This window comes from Macrobrachium nipponense, chromosome 27, assembly GCF_015104395.2.
Source record: "Macrobrachium nipponense isolate FS-2020 chromosome 27, ASM1510439v2, whole genome shotgun sequence".
NCBI classification, from domain to species: Eukaryota; Metazoa; Arthropoda; class Malacostraca; order Decapoda; family Palaemonidae; genus Macrobrachium; species Macrobrachium nipponense.
Window position 1 is genome coordinate 21,046,027 of NC_087216.1, and position 18,038 is coordinate 21,064,064.

Consider the following 18,038-nt stretch of genomic DNA (forward strand, 5'->3'; position numbering starts at 1 on the left):
AGTCAACATGTTAGGAAAAAAATGAGTAATCGGCACTTATCACAAAATAGCTGAGGGTAGCATAAAAGATAGTAATCATAATACTGGTAATAGTAATAATATTGGTGAGAAACAAAAAATGCATTGATTAGTTATAACAGTTAGTGCACAGATTATAACTTAAAATTTCAACTAGAGAACCGTAGGTGGTTACAGCAGTCAGGTCCAGAGGGCTAAATACATAAATTGAATGTATAAAAAAAAAAAAATTTTTAACTTGATAGTAATCACAGAAATAATGAAAAAATAAAATATCAGCAATAATATAATAATGACAAAATAAAATTCATGCAGATGACATCTTGCTAATACAGAGATTAAGTCCTTTAGGGGACAATGGCCTCATTTTCCCATCTTTCCCACAATTTAGATCTTCTTGCTTCACTCCTTAGGATGCTTTGTATGAGCGAGATGCGCTGTTTCTCACTCGGGTTATCAGGCTGGACATTGTTCGCCTTACAGATGATTTTTAAATTGTCCAGGTGGTTTTCTAAGAAAACATCTGTGTGGCGGAGTGGTAGCGTGGAGTGTTTGTGAGGCGTCTCAGAATGTCGGGTATAGTTCGTCCAGAGGGAACACCCATAGATACTGTAGCAGTACGAGCGGAAGAGCTCCAGTTTCACGTCTTCCCCCCCCCCCCCGGTGACAGAAGGCAAACCTCCTTGCAATCATGTTGCCAGTTGCACATAGTTTACGACGCCTCTGTTCAATGTCTGCCGTATCTTTTAGGTCGTCGGTAATAATGTAACCCAAATACGGAAATTCGCTCACAAATTCCAGCCGATGGTTTCCGAGGAAAATTGGTGGTTCTGCAATATGCTTAAGCGATCTCGGGAGCAGCGACATGCAGTGGGTCTTGGTTTCGTTGTAGATTATATCAAATTCCTCTGCATATTGGCGGCAAGTGTCGATGAGTTGTTGGAGGCCATGCACTGAAGGGGAAATCAGAACATATCGTCGGCGTAACAGAGGGTTGTTTATAATTGTTTCATTGACAGTGCATCCGATTGGGAGTGAGTTTCAGTTGACATTCAAGGCAGCTGTGTACGTATTAAACAGGTATGGAGAGATTTATGACCCCCTTGCCGAAGCCCGTTTAGGGAGCCGAAGGTGTACGATAATACGTTGCCCCATTTGACACAGAATTGCTGTGTGGAGAACCAGCAATGTAAAATGCCAATTAGATATAGGGGTGTGCCCCTTTTATGCAGCTTCAGGAATAGCTTCAGGTAGTTTACTCTGTCAAATGCTTTTTTTCACATCTACGAAACAAGGTAAACAGGAGATGCTGATGATAGGTAGTAGTTCAGCAATTCTTTCAGTATGTAGATGCAGGTGTCGGTTGAGTGGTTTGCTTTAAACCCGAACTGGTTGTCAGTGGTGTGTAGAAAGGGGAGAAGTCTCACAAGAAGAACCGACTCAAGTATCTTCGATGCGATCGTTGTGATTGCAATTGGCCGGTAGTTGCCAGGGTCAGCTGCATCCTTTAGCTTGTTTTGATTATTGGTATCAAGTGAACTAAGAGTAGGGAGTCTGGAAGAAACTGTGAATTATGCACGCATTGAATAAGGCAGCTAGCAAAATGTAAATTATCGGGTGGCAGAATTTGAAAGCCTCTGCGGGAAGACCATCACAGCCGGGCGATTTATTATTAGGTAAGCTGATTATGGCATCGCTGATGTTACCTGGCGTAATACGGTCTGCAAAATGAAATTGAATGTTGTCATTAAGGAGGTTATCTACCTCGCTTCGGGAATCCTGATCATTTATGCAATTCAGGTATTGTTGAAGTGATCAATCCCACATCCTTGCGATAGCCTCGTCTCCGACTGCTTCCCCTACTCTCTGTGATAGCTTTTTAGTTTTGGGATTTAAGTACTGGATATCTTTCCAAAGACGAGGGTAATCACCAGATTCTACGTTTCAAGACATTGCATCGGCTCTTAGTTGATTTTCATTTAACCAGCAGTGCTTAAGAGCAAGTTTGAATTGCGCTCTCGCCTACCTCATTAGTAATGCAGTGTGTCTTCCCTCGGGCTGCCATTTTGCCTCCACAGTAAAAAACATTTCTCGTGAGTATGTAATACAGATCCTTAACAAGTCATTCCAGCCAGGTATATTACGAGAATTACCTTGACGAAATCTATAGGCATTCCTGCCCGAAGCAAGCATAGCGGAGATTATGTTCGAATAGAATTCATTCAGATCCCTCTTGTGGTGGTCATTTCTACAGTAAGGCGTCAGCCGGTTGAATTATTGACTGCAACCTAGTTTCCGTGGTCGCCCTAAAGTATCTGGTTTTCTGTTGGTTTTTAAACTCCCAGTTAACCGCTGGTGGGCGGTCAGTTAGTGGGTTCACGGTAGGGAGGGATGGGGGTACTGAATGACACCTGTAATGGGATGTGATCGTAGCCCGTTGCAAGATCGTAGCGAATATTGCAGGTCATATAGAATCATGAAGTTGTGAGATGTGATGCAGTGGTCCAGCCAGGAGGTTGTAATTTGCGTCCGCTCTATTATTGTACATATGAGTAGGAGGAGGGAGGGAGGAGCATTACATCGCTAATTTGGAGAGCATGATTTTGACAGAAGCGAGTAAGTTCATTATAAAATTGTTTTGTGGGGTGAGAATTAAGGTCCCCTATTATACAAATATGATCAGCAGGAGAATCTTGAATAATACTGTGTAACTCCCCTAGGATCATGCAGTAATGATCAAAATTATTGTTATTTTCCCATGGCATATAAACATTAATTATTAGGATTTTAGAGTTCCCTACTGTCACTTGAAGCCCAAGCAATCTGTCACTCCTGTAGGTCATCACCTTTATCATATTGTCTAACGATTTGTGCCACAGGAAAGAAGTCCCCTTTCAGGCGACCGGCTATGATTTGATCTGTAACTGCATCGATGAAGCCGAGAAGGTTCTGAAGTCTTCATGAATTGAATCGCAGATGGCAAGGTCATGAGGCCAGAGGAGCGTTTCTTGCAATGCAATGATGCCGTTGAAATTTTTGCAGAGCATGTTTAGGAGAGGAATGTTCTGCTTGAGGCCAAAAATATTCCAAGAGATTATGTTTAATGTATCCATGGCTACTCACGAAGATGGGAGATGAATGCGCTGATCATTTGTGTGGATGGGGGTTATCCAGGGAGAGTGGGCAGTCACTCGCCGTGGGCGGTTGGACTGGCACTTGCGGTGGAAATGACCCTGGTTGGAGTGATGGTAAGTTCCCCTGGGGGTGGTTGGTCCCGGATTAGGTTATATCTTGAAAAACTAATATATTAGGACCGAAATTCTCGCCTTTAAGAACGTCGAGGTGTTGAAATAGGCAGGTAATCCTGTAAGCCACTTTATGTTTACTTCTGCATGGGAGTTCGTGAGAGATAAGTGGGTCAGAGCCAGTGAGAAACTTGACTCTCCACTATGGCGTTTAGCGTCACCGATGAGCGCAGATTGTGAATTGCTACGTGACATCTCTTCTCAGGTGTCGAGCGAGGTAAAACTCGAATGTTGGGCTCCGGTCCAGCGCCAAACGAGAGGTTCTTCTCTTCTTTCTGCTTGTTTGTATCTGCCAGCCGCCAGACCCCTCAAGATCACTCTCATCTGCATCTACGATGGGGGGTTGGCGGGGAGAGATAGGGTGGGAGGATCACTAGGGCTGGTAATCATCACCGGAGGTTCTATCTTCCACTGGAGGCACTGGGGAGGGAGGGGAAGTTGGGGGACAACTGTCTAGAACGGCCTACAGGTGTAGGGGCACTTCCATGTTGCTGGGAGGCGAGGAAAAACTGGATGCGCATTCATAGGAGTTTGGTGGCTATCTGTGCGATTGTCAATCGATCCCTGCACTCCTTTGATCGCATCCCAGATCCGTGTGAGATTATTTGTTTCCACCGTTTTAAGACTGTCTAGGGAATCCTGCAGTCCTTTGATCACGTCCCAGATTCTTGATAATTTATCATTTGTCTCCTTGATTTTTTCTGAGTTTTTTCCCATTATTTCTGAGAGGGATTTTGCTGTTTGGAAGGCATTTTCTGCCGTGTGGTACACCGCGAGTAGGCTTAGGTCAGCGGGCCCCTTTGGAGGCAGATTGTAAGGTCATCGGCGTAGATTTCCACCGAGCAGGTCCTTACCCACTTAGTGTTATATGATATTTTTTTGTGTGAGGACAAGTTCTTCGCGGATCGCTCCTTGAGAATGCTCTCTGGTATCAGATCTTTCCATTTCGTATATGCAACGTTGATTTCCTCATCGGAGAAGGCATCACTGACATTGAATATCGGACTCGAACGTCGGAACGGTTCGTTGGGATTATTGTGTAAAGTACAGACAATTGTTCGCGAGTACGGAACTGTGTGTGGGGCACAGGCACCGGTAGGTGCCAGGGTCACTTGCGCAACGGTTGGAGTTGGTCGGATGACATTTTTGGTGGTAAGGAAGGGCCAAGCACTAACACATACACTGCATTCTTTTACCCATTTCCCAGGACCAATAGGCCTCGAGTAGCTGTGATTTGAAAGATTTCTAAGGCACTGATTGGAGCAGAAAGAATATTAGAATATCTGCAATTGCATAACACTCTCCGGCTTACACGCGGGTATTAAACGTGGAGACACTATTAACACATTGCTTACTATAAAAGGTGTAATCACCAAGGGCGAAAAACCCTTCTTATCTGTGAAAAAACACGAGAGAGACCTCCAACATGTCCGCCCCACACAAACAATAAGGGATAGGCTAGTGCATGAGAAACTAGCTCCATATCTTGTACCTTTGGTAAACATTCATAATGTGAGAAGCAGTTGCAACTTCATTTAGTGTTAAGTCAATTTGTCGCTCAAGAATAGGATTGATGCGTCACAGTAGTAGTACCATGCAGTTTTTGCCCGATCAATACCTTAAGTATACAGAATTGTGTTTGAAAACAGTAAAGCCCTTAATCCGCAACTAGTAGTGGGTAGTCTTTTCGTGAACCGAAAAAAGAGCAATTCTTTAGACTCTTTTGTTTAAATCTCCGGTTTTAATATTTTGGGGAGCGTGAAGGTACAAATTTTGTATAGGAGCGTATCTTTATATTGTAAAGGTATTCATTTGAAGTGACTGTCGTTTTATAGGGCTTTTGGACCCAGGCACAGGGGTCCCTCATACTGCTTGCTTTTCATGCTGGCTGAATCGAAGCGGTTTTCTCCGCAAGGCTGCTCTTTGCTGCATACTTATGAGAGCCTTGCTCCTTGCATGGAATCTAACTTCTGGTGGTAGTAAAATCCACCAAGGATTCCAGATCAGGAGAGAATGTTTGGGTTTCGTATAAGAAACCTTTAGCTCGAATGGCTGAGGGGAATTTTTGTCTAGCTGAACATACCTACCATCCACTCTTGATGTGGGAATCAGCTAAATTTAACAGTAGGTAAGAATCATCTCAAATAATATAAATTTTTTCATAATAACCAAAATTTATTACGTACGTATTTGGATACTTACCATACTGTTAAAGTAGACCCACCCAGCCTCCCCACAACTTAGTGGGCTGTCAAGGAGAATTCTGACAAGAGCTAAAACATCCGTAATACACTGGTGGAGAACAGGTAAACTAGACAGTCATCCACGCAGCCATTCGATTTTTTTGTTTGAATGCTGACTCGCTATCAGTGGGGAGATATATAGCTAAATTTAACAGTAGGTAAGTATCCAAATAATCAATTTTATTATGAAAATTTATATTTTTTCTCACCTTTCTTGTTTTTTTTTTATAATATATAATTGATTGTTATTCAGAAACATAAGATAATGTGTAAAGAACTGTATTTTGCTAGCATTACTTTATTTAGGTAATGTAAAGATCCTTTAAAAAGATTACTTGTACCTTTCCCCCCAGTTGCTTTAGATGAATAGTAAAAGCAACATGTTAATTTAAGAGTTCTTTTTGTACTTATTACTTATGTAAATTGTCACAAGCTTAGCCTTGCACACTTATCCTCAGTTTGGTCATTGCGTTGACAAAGTGTCACCAGTTTTAAAAGAGGACGATCAGCCCCCTGCGTGGGAGGTCACAGTCACAGCATTGGCTGATGGTGTAACAACTACCACTATAGTAGATGCCTTGTGTGTTTGTAACGGGTAAGAATTAATAGTGCTTATGTATTTTGTTGAATGATTGCTTAATATTCTTGGCTGACAAAATTGCAAATTCAGGTGCTTAAATTTGCTTTTATAATTGTTTGGAATAAGTGTGCTATCTTATTCCAATTGGAATTCTACAGTTTCTGCATAATTTTCTGGATAATTATTAGCAGTGGGTATTAACCTATTTGTATATTTTAAGAATTAGTTGTTTAAGATTATTTTTGCTAGAAATTAATGTTTCACAACTATTGTTGGGATAAGGCCGTAGTATAGCTTTTGTTTCAACATAACACTCATCAATTTACAGTTGCCTTCCCCTGTGGTCAGCAGGTCCTTTAGACATGCTCTAAAAAAAAAAGAACCTGCTACATAGTCTGGCATGTATGCAAAACACCTGTCACCTCTAGGGTTTCAAGTTATTCCTTCTGTGTCCATTGAGAATGCATCACATGATATTTTAGCTCCCAGAATTTATTTCTACACTCTTATTTCTTAATAATTTTTTTTATTTCATCTGCATTTTCGTAGTTGACTTATTTATGCCCCTGGTATTGGTTTGTACCTCCATTCATATAGAATCATCTTGCCGTTAGTTCCTAACTTTAGGATGGTTTCTTCTACCAAAGGTTTGCAAAGTCCTATGTCATAAGTGATAATGCCCTAATTTGTCTTATATGCAAATTTTTGGCCCATGATGATCCCTCAGTTCTGTCCTCCCCTATCAGGGCCCAGCAGCTTTGGCTGCTGTTTGCTGCTTTTGTTCTCTAGTTTGAGGACAGGCTAAGAATCTTTGAGCCCTTTCTTGTTGTTTGGGTGGTGTAGATAGATTTGGAGGTTCTTGGTGCTCCTGAGAATCGGAAGACTCATTGGTGTGCTTATGTTTGGTCTTGTGGTAATGAATTCTTCTTGATCTGAAGAGATTTCTGGAGTAACCTCTCTCCTTTTTTTGTATAATCTTCTGGGGTCACTGCATCCTGGTGGTCAAGTATTTGAAGACAATAGCCTCCTTCCCATTTAGGTTTAGAATGTCAGAGTTGTTATAAACAGTAGAAGCACCATTAGTCCAAGAATCAACATATCCAGTGTGAGGACTAATTCTGCCATAAAAAGTATATTTCAGTTAGTAGAGTATTAGACAGGGTGGCTTTTGGCAAACCAGTTTATTCAGATCCATTTGGTACCTTCAAAGCATTTTGGAAACCAAAAGAAGAAGTAATAGTAAAGTATGCCTAGTAGTGCCATGCGGCCGAAGAAATCTTAGAGTATCAGTCTTATGCTCTTTCTGCTCCTTGAAAGAACTCTAAAGTGATTGATGTGTCTCCCCATGCTATTTATTTCTTAACTAGTTTTTACCTTAGGATCCTGATGTTAACTCAGAATAGAGTGTACATTTTCCTACCAAGAGGCTGTTGGATTTACCAGGTACCTGAATGAAGTGCAGTAGTATGTCACCAACACATCCATTCAAAACTTAATATCTATCTTGGGAGACGAAAGTCCAGTACTTATATGTTTTTTACACATTCCTTCTGTATAAAAATTACTGAAAGCCATCTGCATTCATCTCTAGTGGTGATGGCAAGGACAATGACGCCACATTTTCATAGCCTTTCATACTTAAATGACTTAATGGCTGTAGCAGATTTGGAAGGTGATGATGAAACTCTGGATTGGACTTTGTTGTATAGTGAAAGACATGAGTGTAATTCCCTGTGAGAAATATAAACTTATTGCAGATAGGTTAAGCAGTCAGTTTTCAACACCATTCATGACTTTATGGATATTTACGTGGCATGAAAAAATCAGTGTGGTTACTCTGAGCTTTAGGTTGGTTTTGTAAATAATATTTTTTGTTTTGTGTGAACTTATCAATGATGTTGAAAACAATGTAATTGCCTTATGAGATAAGTTTTTATGTCATTGTCTCTTGGTATCGTGGTGCCAGTTTCCACTTATTGGAACAAATTGAAGGCAGTGTGTTATAGTGGATCCTAATTCTTATACCCTTAGATCACTTTAAATGATAAAAGAACGATGTTGGATGCTCAGTGCATTATCGCAAGCAAGGGGTATAAATTTAAACAACTTCATGCGGGTTTAGAATGTAAACCCAATGGTCTGGTTAAGTATAAGGCTATTGTGAAATACAGTAATGGTGGTATGTTATGAATATTGAATAGTTTTAGAAGTTTGTAAATTATTTGCATTATTCGTGTAGCTTCACTTTTGTCATTTCAGCGTTTGACTTAAAGTTGTAAACTTGTCTTACTCTGTATATTGTTGTCAGCCTTTTACTGTAGCTATATTTCATAGCACTGGTATTATCAACACTTTTTCAGCCATTTTAGTGTGCCTGCAATTCCTCCAGTTACCAACATTGAAAAATTTAATGGCAAGAAACTTCATAGTCATGATTATAGGGATCCAAGAGAGTATGTTGGTCGTCGAGTGTTGATACTAGGAGCAGGTGCTTCTGGTTTAGACATTTGCATGGAAGTTTCATCTCTTGCAGATGAGGTAAGTGAGTGCTTTTCTCAGTATTTTTGAAAATTAAAAGATTGTTTGCAGACAAATGATGTTAGTGTTTAAAATACAGTACATTTTTCATACTTATGATTTTATTCTTGATTCCATAACCATTCAACAAATAGTGTTAGTTCTTTGTTAATTTATAATAGATTTTCTATATATAGGTGTACCTAGCCCACAACTTTCCTGTGTTAATTCCCAGTGAACTGCCTTCTAATATTCATCAAGTTCCGAGTGTGAAAAAAGCAACTCACGATGGATTTATTTTGAATGATGGACGGCTTGTGGAAGTTGACACAATAATTTTTTGTACAGGTGAATTTTTCATATTAATTGTTTGTCCCTTGTAAAACTAACTTAGTTTTCTAACATCTTTTTGTTTTTATTTTCTACAAAGAAGTAAAGATGGTGAAAGCATATTTAAAAAAAAAAAAAACTTATATAGTAACCTTCAGTCATTGTAAAAACAACTTGTTATTTCAAACTCATCAAAAATAGCCTACACCACCTAAAAATGGTTAGGGTTATTTATGCACTCTGAGAAGGAAGGTTTAGTCTTAGAATGAAATAAACGAAAATTTTAGTAAATAAATTTTTACCAGAATTTTCAGTTTTTTAAAAAATGTCAAATTTTACTGTTTAGTAGTATCAGTTCCAAAAAACTATTTGTGCTAATTTTGAACTCAGATGATGAAGATTTATTGAGTCAGTTTGAAATAAATTTGAAGAAATGAAATTTTACCAGAATTTTCACTGATCTTTTCTCTGCAATAAATAATATTTAATCATGCTAATAGACAATTGATTTAACAGACAGACCAAACTCACCCCCCCTCTCCCATGCATCAAGAAATAAGTTGCCTCCCTGTATACCATTTTATTAGAAACTTTCATTTTTCAGGGTATGAGTACAAGTTTCCTTTACTGTCAGACTCCTGTGGTATTTGTGTAGAAATAATCAAGTAAAGCCTCTCTACAAGCACGTAATCAATGCTCGCTACTCAACAATGGGGTTATTGGATTACCATCGGAGGGTTGTTGTGTTTCCTCTGGTATATTATCAGGTATGTTGTTCACTTCTCCTTTGTCTGCCTTGTTAACTTCACCCTTTACATACTATGCACAGTACTTGTCCTTAGTGTACTTTTCTTGTGCTTTTACCTTAAACTTCTTTGCTTTTGTTGCCCTCATAAAATCATATGATTACTTGTGTTATGATAAATTCTCTTTCACGAAATTGATGCTTATTGCTGTAACCCTTTAATGGTTATTATAGTATATGGAGATGATTATACGTAATAGTTGCCTTTGTTGGTCTTATGAAGAACTTTATCAATTTTGATACAGTATTATTATTAATGGTTTATTCATAGAAAATGCAAATTGTCTAATTCTTTTATAAATTAAACCCTAACACCAAGCTTACACAGTCAAACAAAGTGGTAATACACTTAAAATTAGCCTTTCCATAGGGCCCCCATTCACCTGCTAAAAGCTCTTACTTTGTGGCTGTATCAAGTGCTCTGCCAAGTACATTTTCATCCATCTTCAAAAGTTCATGGGAGCACTCTGTGCACATTTTTTCATCATTTGCTCATTTTTTGTTTGGAATTTTGTCTTGTAGGTACTGGGTGTATTTTTTTAGTTTTCTGTAAAAGAAAACTATATTGAGATACTTTGTCTGCCCTCAGATCTTAAAAACTACTGAGGCTAGAGGTCTGCAATATGTTGATCATCAACCCTCCAATCATCAAACTTACCAAATTGCAGCACTCTAGCTTCAGTAGTTTTGATTTTATTTAAGGTTAAAGTTAGCCATGGTTGTGAGTGTCGCTGCTATAGGTTCCAACAACGCAGGTCACCATCGGATGGTGGCTAAAGTTTCATGGGCAGCAGTTGAGAGTTTCATGGCCTTTGGCTGAGAGTTTCACACACAGTATTATACTCTGAACAGACAACTCGATTGCACTGAAGGTTTTTTGGCGCATTTTTTACTTGTTACATGTTGTTGTGACTTTAATTGTTGCATGTTGCTGCGACATTAATTTTGTTCAGCTATTGTAGCTGCTACAGTTTTCTTTGCTAATAGACATTGATGGTGTCATGATTAAATTGTTGTTCATTGAAAATCCACAATTATAACAATAAATCCTACTATTGATAAGAGTTTAAAGCTAGTAACAAAGACTTTCTGATACCTGAATGGTGTTCCTCACCAGTGTTGACACTAAAAAATAAGAATAGCATGAGGTTGTTATCCTCTCACCCTCCTCTCTTAATTGACCAGAGAGAAAATGTTCACTCACTATTTTTATTGTAACTTTTTAGCTTAAAAACTGATGAGGATTACTGTTGAGGTGTTCAAAACTCTGTTTTCCATTTTCAGCTTTTGTCACTTATATGGATTATTGTTATAATTGTGGATTTTTAATTAATAATTTTCTTTATGAAATTGAATGTATTATTTTACATTTAGTATATTCTTTATATAATGGATTTTATGTTTGCTTTCTTAAACTGTGTTGACGTTACAGTTTCTGCCTTTTAATGGTGTATCATCCTGGTGTAACTTGTCATTAGAAATTACATGTAAACTAAATACAGTTATTACTTTGATTTTTTATTTTACATATATATTTTCTAGTTTTACATGCCTTTACAGCAATAAGAATATGAGAATTCTTACATTTTGGCCAAATGACCTCATTATCTCAAAGTAAAGTTGGCGTCTTGGAATGGATGGGTTTCAGTTCTTTTCAGGTTATTAAATTTTCCAATCAGCCCATATCTCTTTCAAGTTGACCAGTTCATCAAAAATATATCTTTAAAATTAAATTTGACAGAACATTAGCATGCATCTGTGATAGGTAACATCAACTACAAAAAAAAAATCTGAGGGGTTAATATAACATCTTTCTACAGTAGGCATTTTAACTTCCACTTATTAACATTTGCAATTAACATCTTCCCCATAAATTCATAGAATACCTTACCCAGGAGAACATTTCACCCTAACCTTAGGGCACAGGATCCTACCTAATTGAGGTGGTCTTGATACTCCCTTAACCTTGCATAGATAAATATATTCTGTACTAACTACTATAGCAATTTTTTTTAAGATCCTGTTTATAAATTTTAGCAATTAGCATCTCTCTTGATATACACCTTTCTTTGTTACAATAAATACTTAAGGATAGTATACACTGCAAGCCTGCACAGTGTACCAAACACACAAACTCCATAAAGGGAAAAGCTGAAGTAAGAATGTTTGTGATGGTGACAATGCATTGTTTGCATACTGTAAAATATGTTCTTAGCACTGACAATACATATTGTAATACTGTGATTGGTGTCGTAGGGGGAACGTGTCTCCACTCGGTACCACTATTCAGCAGTTAGCAGACTTTCTGATATATCTCAGAACAGAAAAACATATGTCTGTATCTGCAGTGAAGGGGTACAGGGCTGCTCTAGCCTCAGTCTTACGAATGAAAGGAGTGGACATATCGTCTTCATGGGAGTTGGCCATGCTGATGAGGAGCTTTGAACAGCTCATGCCCACCCAAAGGAGCTAAAAACCCCAGATTGGGATCTGACCAAGGTACTGAGTAGTCTGACAAAACCCCCTTACGAACCACTAAGGCAGTCCACGGATAGGAGCCTGACCCTGAAGACAGTCTTCTTATTGGCCCTGGCTTCAACCAAAATGGGTGGGGGAGCTACATGGCCTCTCATATCATAAAGCACTCGAGAGGTTGGAGATCAATGGTGTGTGAGTTTGTCCCAGAATTCGTGGCAAAGACCCAAAATCCAACAATAGTAGACGGCAGATTCGACTCCTTTACCATACCTTCCTTGGCAGACTTTGTAGACAACGACAAAGCTGAAATGCTCCTGTGCCCCGTCAGGGCACTAAGGGAGTACTTAAAGAGAACAAGGCACCTCAGGCCGGGGTGCCAGAGGTTGTTCGTAAGTACAGACGGAACAAGAAGGAAGTGTCCAAGAATACAATATCATTTTGCTAAGGGAGACAATCAGAAATGCTTATACTGCAGAAGACAGAGGGTCAGATAGCCAGGTGGGAGCTAGAGCTCATGACATCAGGGGTGTGAGTGCTTCCCTAGCATTTAAGAAGAACATGTCTGTGGATAAAATTCTGAAAGCTGGCGTGTGGAAGCGCCAAACAACTTTCACCTCATTTTATTTGAAAGATGTTTGCCCATAGATCCTTGGACACCTTTTCCTTGGGTCCAGTGGTGGCGGCCCAACAAGTGATATAGTTCATCCAGTGCCCCTGGCGGGTCAGTTTGCGTCTAGTCTAAGATGAAGGTATGAAAGTAGAATGAATGGGATGACTGGTCTTTTTTCTTTACTACTTTCTTCCTACTCCTTTAACTACGGGCAATAGAAGGAGAGTACCGTCATGTCTGGAACGGACTAGATGCAGGTGAGATGGTCAGCCATACTGTGAAGCTATCTTAGCTGATGATATACTTTTTCAGTAGCAACACACCCCTCTGGATAATAAGGAAAGAAAGAGGGTGAAGGTGGATCCAGTCGCAAGGGACAAGAGTAAACAGTAGAATGGTATCTACACCCAGTGGGAGGAAACCAATAGATCCGCTTATATCTTTGGTCCTAGGTTCATTGTCCATTCTCTAGAATTTCCCTATATATTCGGAAATGGATAAGGTGGCAAACTTCCAGTCAGTTGTAGAGACTTACCTCCCTCCAATAGTAAGTCTATCCTAATGTAAGACCGAAGGTTTGTTTCGTGTATGAACAAATACCAAATTTGTAACTAATTTGTATTTTTCATAACTAACAAACCTGAGGTCTTAACAGTTAAAGGCCCACCTCGAACCACCCCTCTAGCAGTCTAAAACTGGGTTAGAAATATAAACTGATGGGTCACAGGTAGCCGTGGGCATTCTGGGTATACATGCCCCGTGACCTGGTATAGATGCCATTAGTCCCCTGGGATCTCACAAAGTAATTTAATTCTACCGGTTTCCAGCTTGGCGCTAGTAAATCCTAATGTTAAGACCTCAGGTTTGTTAGTTATGAAAAATACAAATTAGTTACAAAATTTGGTATTTTTATTTTGGACCGGTAATTGCTTACCACAAGATTCCCCATTCTTTTATTTTCCTACTTGTATGTCAGTTTAACTAAGTTGTTATGACTGTATGCGGCAATGAAGGTGAATGCTCATTAAGGCCCTTAACCTACACTGGTCAGCTCCTTAAATTATGCCCTTCTTTGTCTGATACTGCCTCCTTAATCCCCAAAAGGTCTGAAGTATTTGTAAGAGGATGCCATCTAGGTTATGTGCTATAGTTCCAACGATCAATTTTTCATCTTGGGCAATTACAATGTTAGTCATTAAGTCCCCCAAGCTCTGTTGTAGAGCTTGGTCTTTTATTTTTGTCTGGCTACATACTTTCTTGGCAGCATTTGACCCCCAGTAAAATCTAAATAGGTATATGTGATCTGTACTTCTGTGTGCTTTTGTATGAAAATATATTCCACGTATAAACTATAATCTATTTGAAGTTCTTGGCCTTCGAGTTCATACAAAGTTTGTGTGTTTTCATAGTTAAAAGAGCAATCCCTCCTCTGAAGGAGCCTACTTCCTTAATCTAACTCTTATTGCTAATTAATGAATAAAAATTTGGGCTTTCTACTTTGAGCAGCAAAGCATGTTGCTATCTGTGAAAGCAAATTAATATAAGAACTTTTCATTTTTAGTGAGACTGCTTGGAAATTCCACTTGTTGCAAGACAAAAAATTGGTTTTGCATTTTAGTGAAAGATATGTATGTCGTTGCTTTTTAGTGTGAAGGAACTGTTCAAAAAGCTTCTGAGGCCTAAACAAGCCTCCATATAACAGGATACATTCAGCTTGATCCACACCTGCCACAGAAGAATAATTTGCATTCAATTTGATCTCACCTTGATACCATTCAGAATACTTATCTACATTCTTTAAAGTTTTCACTTCTTTACCTCATCGATGTTTAAGTTTAAGGCAGCATTTTTCTACCAAAAATGCTCATGATGTTACAAAAGCAAAGACAGGTGTTTTGCCAGATGATAGGGAGTGAATGTTGTTAACACCTTTTCTTTTTATCCTTGGTAGGTTTGCTACTTTCTAGCAACACTCACGGGTCAAGCCAAACTGCCGTCAGTGACAGAGATGATGTCAGTTGTAGAGAAAGGTTTGAATGACATCCGTTTAAAGGGACGGAACCAGAAAGATTATCATCGCCTCCATGCTGAACAGTGGGATTATATGGAAGACCTGGCATTGTGCTCAGGAGTAGATCCACCACCAGGTTTCATGAAAAAGATATGGGGTATTGTCATCATTAGGCTTTTCCTATCTTTTCCACTCTTCAAGACTTATGCTTACAAACCTGCTGAAACGGAACAATTGTTGAGTCAAGATATGGCGAAATATTGAGTACACGCTGGGATTTAACGCAGCTGGTTTTCAAACAGTTGGTTCGTCTTGTTTGGAGGGACTTTCGTAATGTTTTTTGGTTGATCAGTTCTGTGACCTTGGGCCTAGTTAAAAAAAAGTTAATTCAAGAAAGATTGACATTTTTCTATTAAGGCCTGAGAAATATTGAAGTATATATCTTATAAAAAATACTGTATTGTAGAGTACATTAGTTTTATACATTTTTATTATAAGGATTGTAGGTTCATAATACTGTAATGTTATGGTGCTTGATTTTTCAGGGAAGTTGACTTCCTAATAACATTTGTATTTGAATATAGAGTTAATGTAATTGAACTCTATACTCTGAATAAAGTTTTTTATGCTCATGTAAATTTTTCTGCCTCAAATGGATAGAAAATTTTTGCATAGTAGCTGCTGTATAAAAGGTTATACAGCAGACTCCTCCTCTTCATAAGAAATTAGATGTTAGTTGAAAACTTAGCCTTTGAAGCACACAATATGTCATAGTAACAAGAAATAATGTTTATCTTCTAGATAGTACATGCTGCCTGTAGGCTTTCTGTTTCTGTAAGGTAGTGTAATCAGTTTTTATTATAGTAGAAGCCAAAATTCTGCAAGTAACTCATAAATTCTGAGTGGGTGGAAACCTCTGTAGATGACGTTTAAAAGATCTGGACTGGAGATGAATGCAATTCACAGGTGTAACATACACTAAATCTGACCATTCTAGCTTCTATTTGTTTTAATTTGTGTGCCTCATTTATTATGAAGAGTTATGAAGTTAATTATATAACTTACAGTCCTTTTCAAATGATTGCAAAGTTGTCATCTGACCAACCTCTTATAAAAGGTGGCACAATGATTGAATGAATAAATGAACTTGTGCTTGCATCCAATATTGGCTTGTCAAAGGCCTTAAGGCACTAGTATTTATTCTTAGTTTTTATAGCTCTTATTTATAATTAAATAGAAAGGGGTGCAGAAAAGGACGTTCTTAATGTCTACTTTCTGTAGATAACTTGTTAGCAGCAGAATCTGAGGAAGGGTTCATAGAAATGTATGTGACTATGAGATGGATTTTAGTTTTTTGAAAAAGAAAACTATTGAGATGGCTTGGTCTGTCCATCCGTACTTTTCGTCAGCACTTTTTCTGTCCTCCCTCATATCATAAAAACTACTGAGGCTAGAGGGCTGCAAATTGGTATGTTGATCATCCACCCTCCAATCATCATATATACCAAATTGCAGCCCTCTTGCCTCAGTAGTTTTTTTTCATTTAAGGATAAATTTAGCCATGATAGTGCATCTGGCAATGCTATGGGACAGACCACCACCAGGCATTAGTGAAGGTTTCATTGGCCACAGCTCATATAATATTATGCACTGTAAAGAAAACTTGATTGCCCCAAGAAACTTCTGTGTATTTTTTACTGGTTACTTAAAAAGGAAAATTGTAAGTCATTATAAAAGGGATTTTGACGTAGTAAAAATCTATTTCTGGGCGAGGAAGCCGTGTCGCCCAGTGAAATGTGTCTTCTTTAGCACTATTTCTAGTAAAATATTGCTATAATACCAGAGAACTGCTAAATTGGACATGTCAGAAGCCTCTGACTCGCTCACCTATATAAAAGGTGTCGGTATAAAACTGGGGCGAGTGTTAAACACTACCACAGCAACCCCTCCAATTAGCCTTTTCCTGATCAAACCCGACCCTAAATACGGGGAGCCGGACCCATAAGGTCACACCTAGCTACCCCGTTGAAGGCGTCTGTGACGTCATACTTATCGATAGCATTGAAGCTTGGTGCACAGCAAGGGGGGGGAAAAAACCAGGGGGGGATTTCACTGGGCGACACGGCTTCCTCGCCCCGAAATAGATTTTTCCTACGTCAAAATCCCTTTTCTAGCTCAGCCGCGTCGCTCCGTGAAATTGTACCAGAGAAACACCAAGCTACATCCCTCTGAAATGAAATACAATATTAATTTGAACTCAAGAGGGATTAAAGAAATAAAAAAATAGTCTAGAATTGGGAAAAATACAATTTATTATTTACAAAATACACCATATAGCAATAACATGTGGCAACAAAACACGCACATAATAAAATAATTACCAATAATTTGTATAAACGTAACACTATACACCAATTCTAATAACAAAGACATTTGCTGAGGTAGGTAGAATGTTAATGAGGCTGGCATAATGGAAAAGATTCATATGACACAAGGACAGTACTATATTGATGTTGTAGCAGGAGACACTGGTCTCCCTACAGCTATTGCATGATATTTAAGATCCTCCAAAGACTTAAGGTAATGCTTTTTGAAAACTGAGGGCGACTTCCAACCAGTATACTTCTTCAGGTCATCAAAGTTCATATATTTGAAGAAATTTACAGAAGTTGCTATAGCCCGAATGTCATGCACCTTGGGAAATGACCCTGGGCTGGCTTTCTTGATAAAATACAAAATCTGCTGCCTAATGCCCTTTAGAGATATGGTACCACCACCGTTTCTAATGAAAAGGGGGGCTTTCGGAATAGGTAGATGTTCTAGATAAATAGTCCTTAAGAGTTTAAACAGGACATAAAGACGGATCCTGCGGAAGCGGAACAATCTTCCATGGGGACCACCTTACCAAAGGGTCTTCATTCTTAGCCAGAAATTCTTTATTTGGCGAAAGCAACACGTCACCTGAGGAAAGGAACTCTATATGCCCTTGGTCTCTAGATAAAGATGACAGCTCCAATATCCTGGCACCTGAAGCCAGACTCAATAAAAGCAGTGTCTTACGCAAAAGGGTTTGGTAATCACATTTGAAGTTGTCTGTTTCCGAGGCTAACCTGAGAACATCGTTAAGAAACCATGACACTG

General features: G+C 38.8%; 1 pseudogene; it reads left to right on the forward strand.

Moving 5' to 3' along the window:
• LOC135200620 (uncharacterized) overlaps positions 1-15,529 on the forward strand; it is a 65,144-nt pseudogene extending 49,615 nt beyond the window's left edge.
• Positions 15,530-18,038: the final 2,509 nt, after the last annotated feature.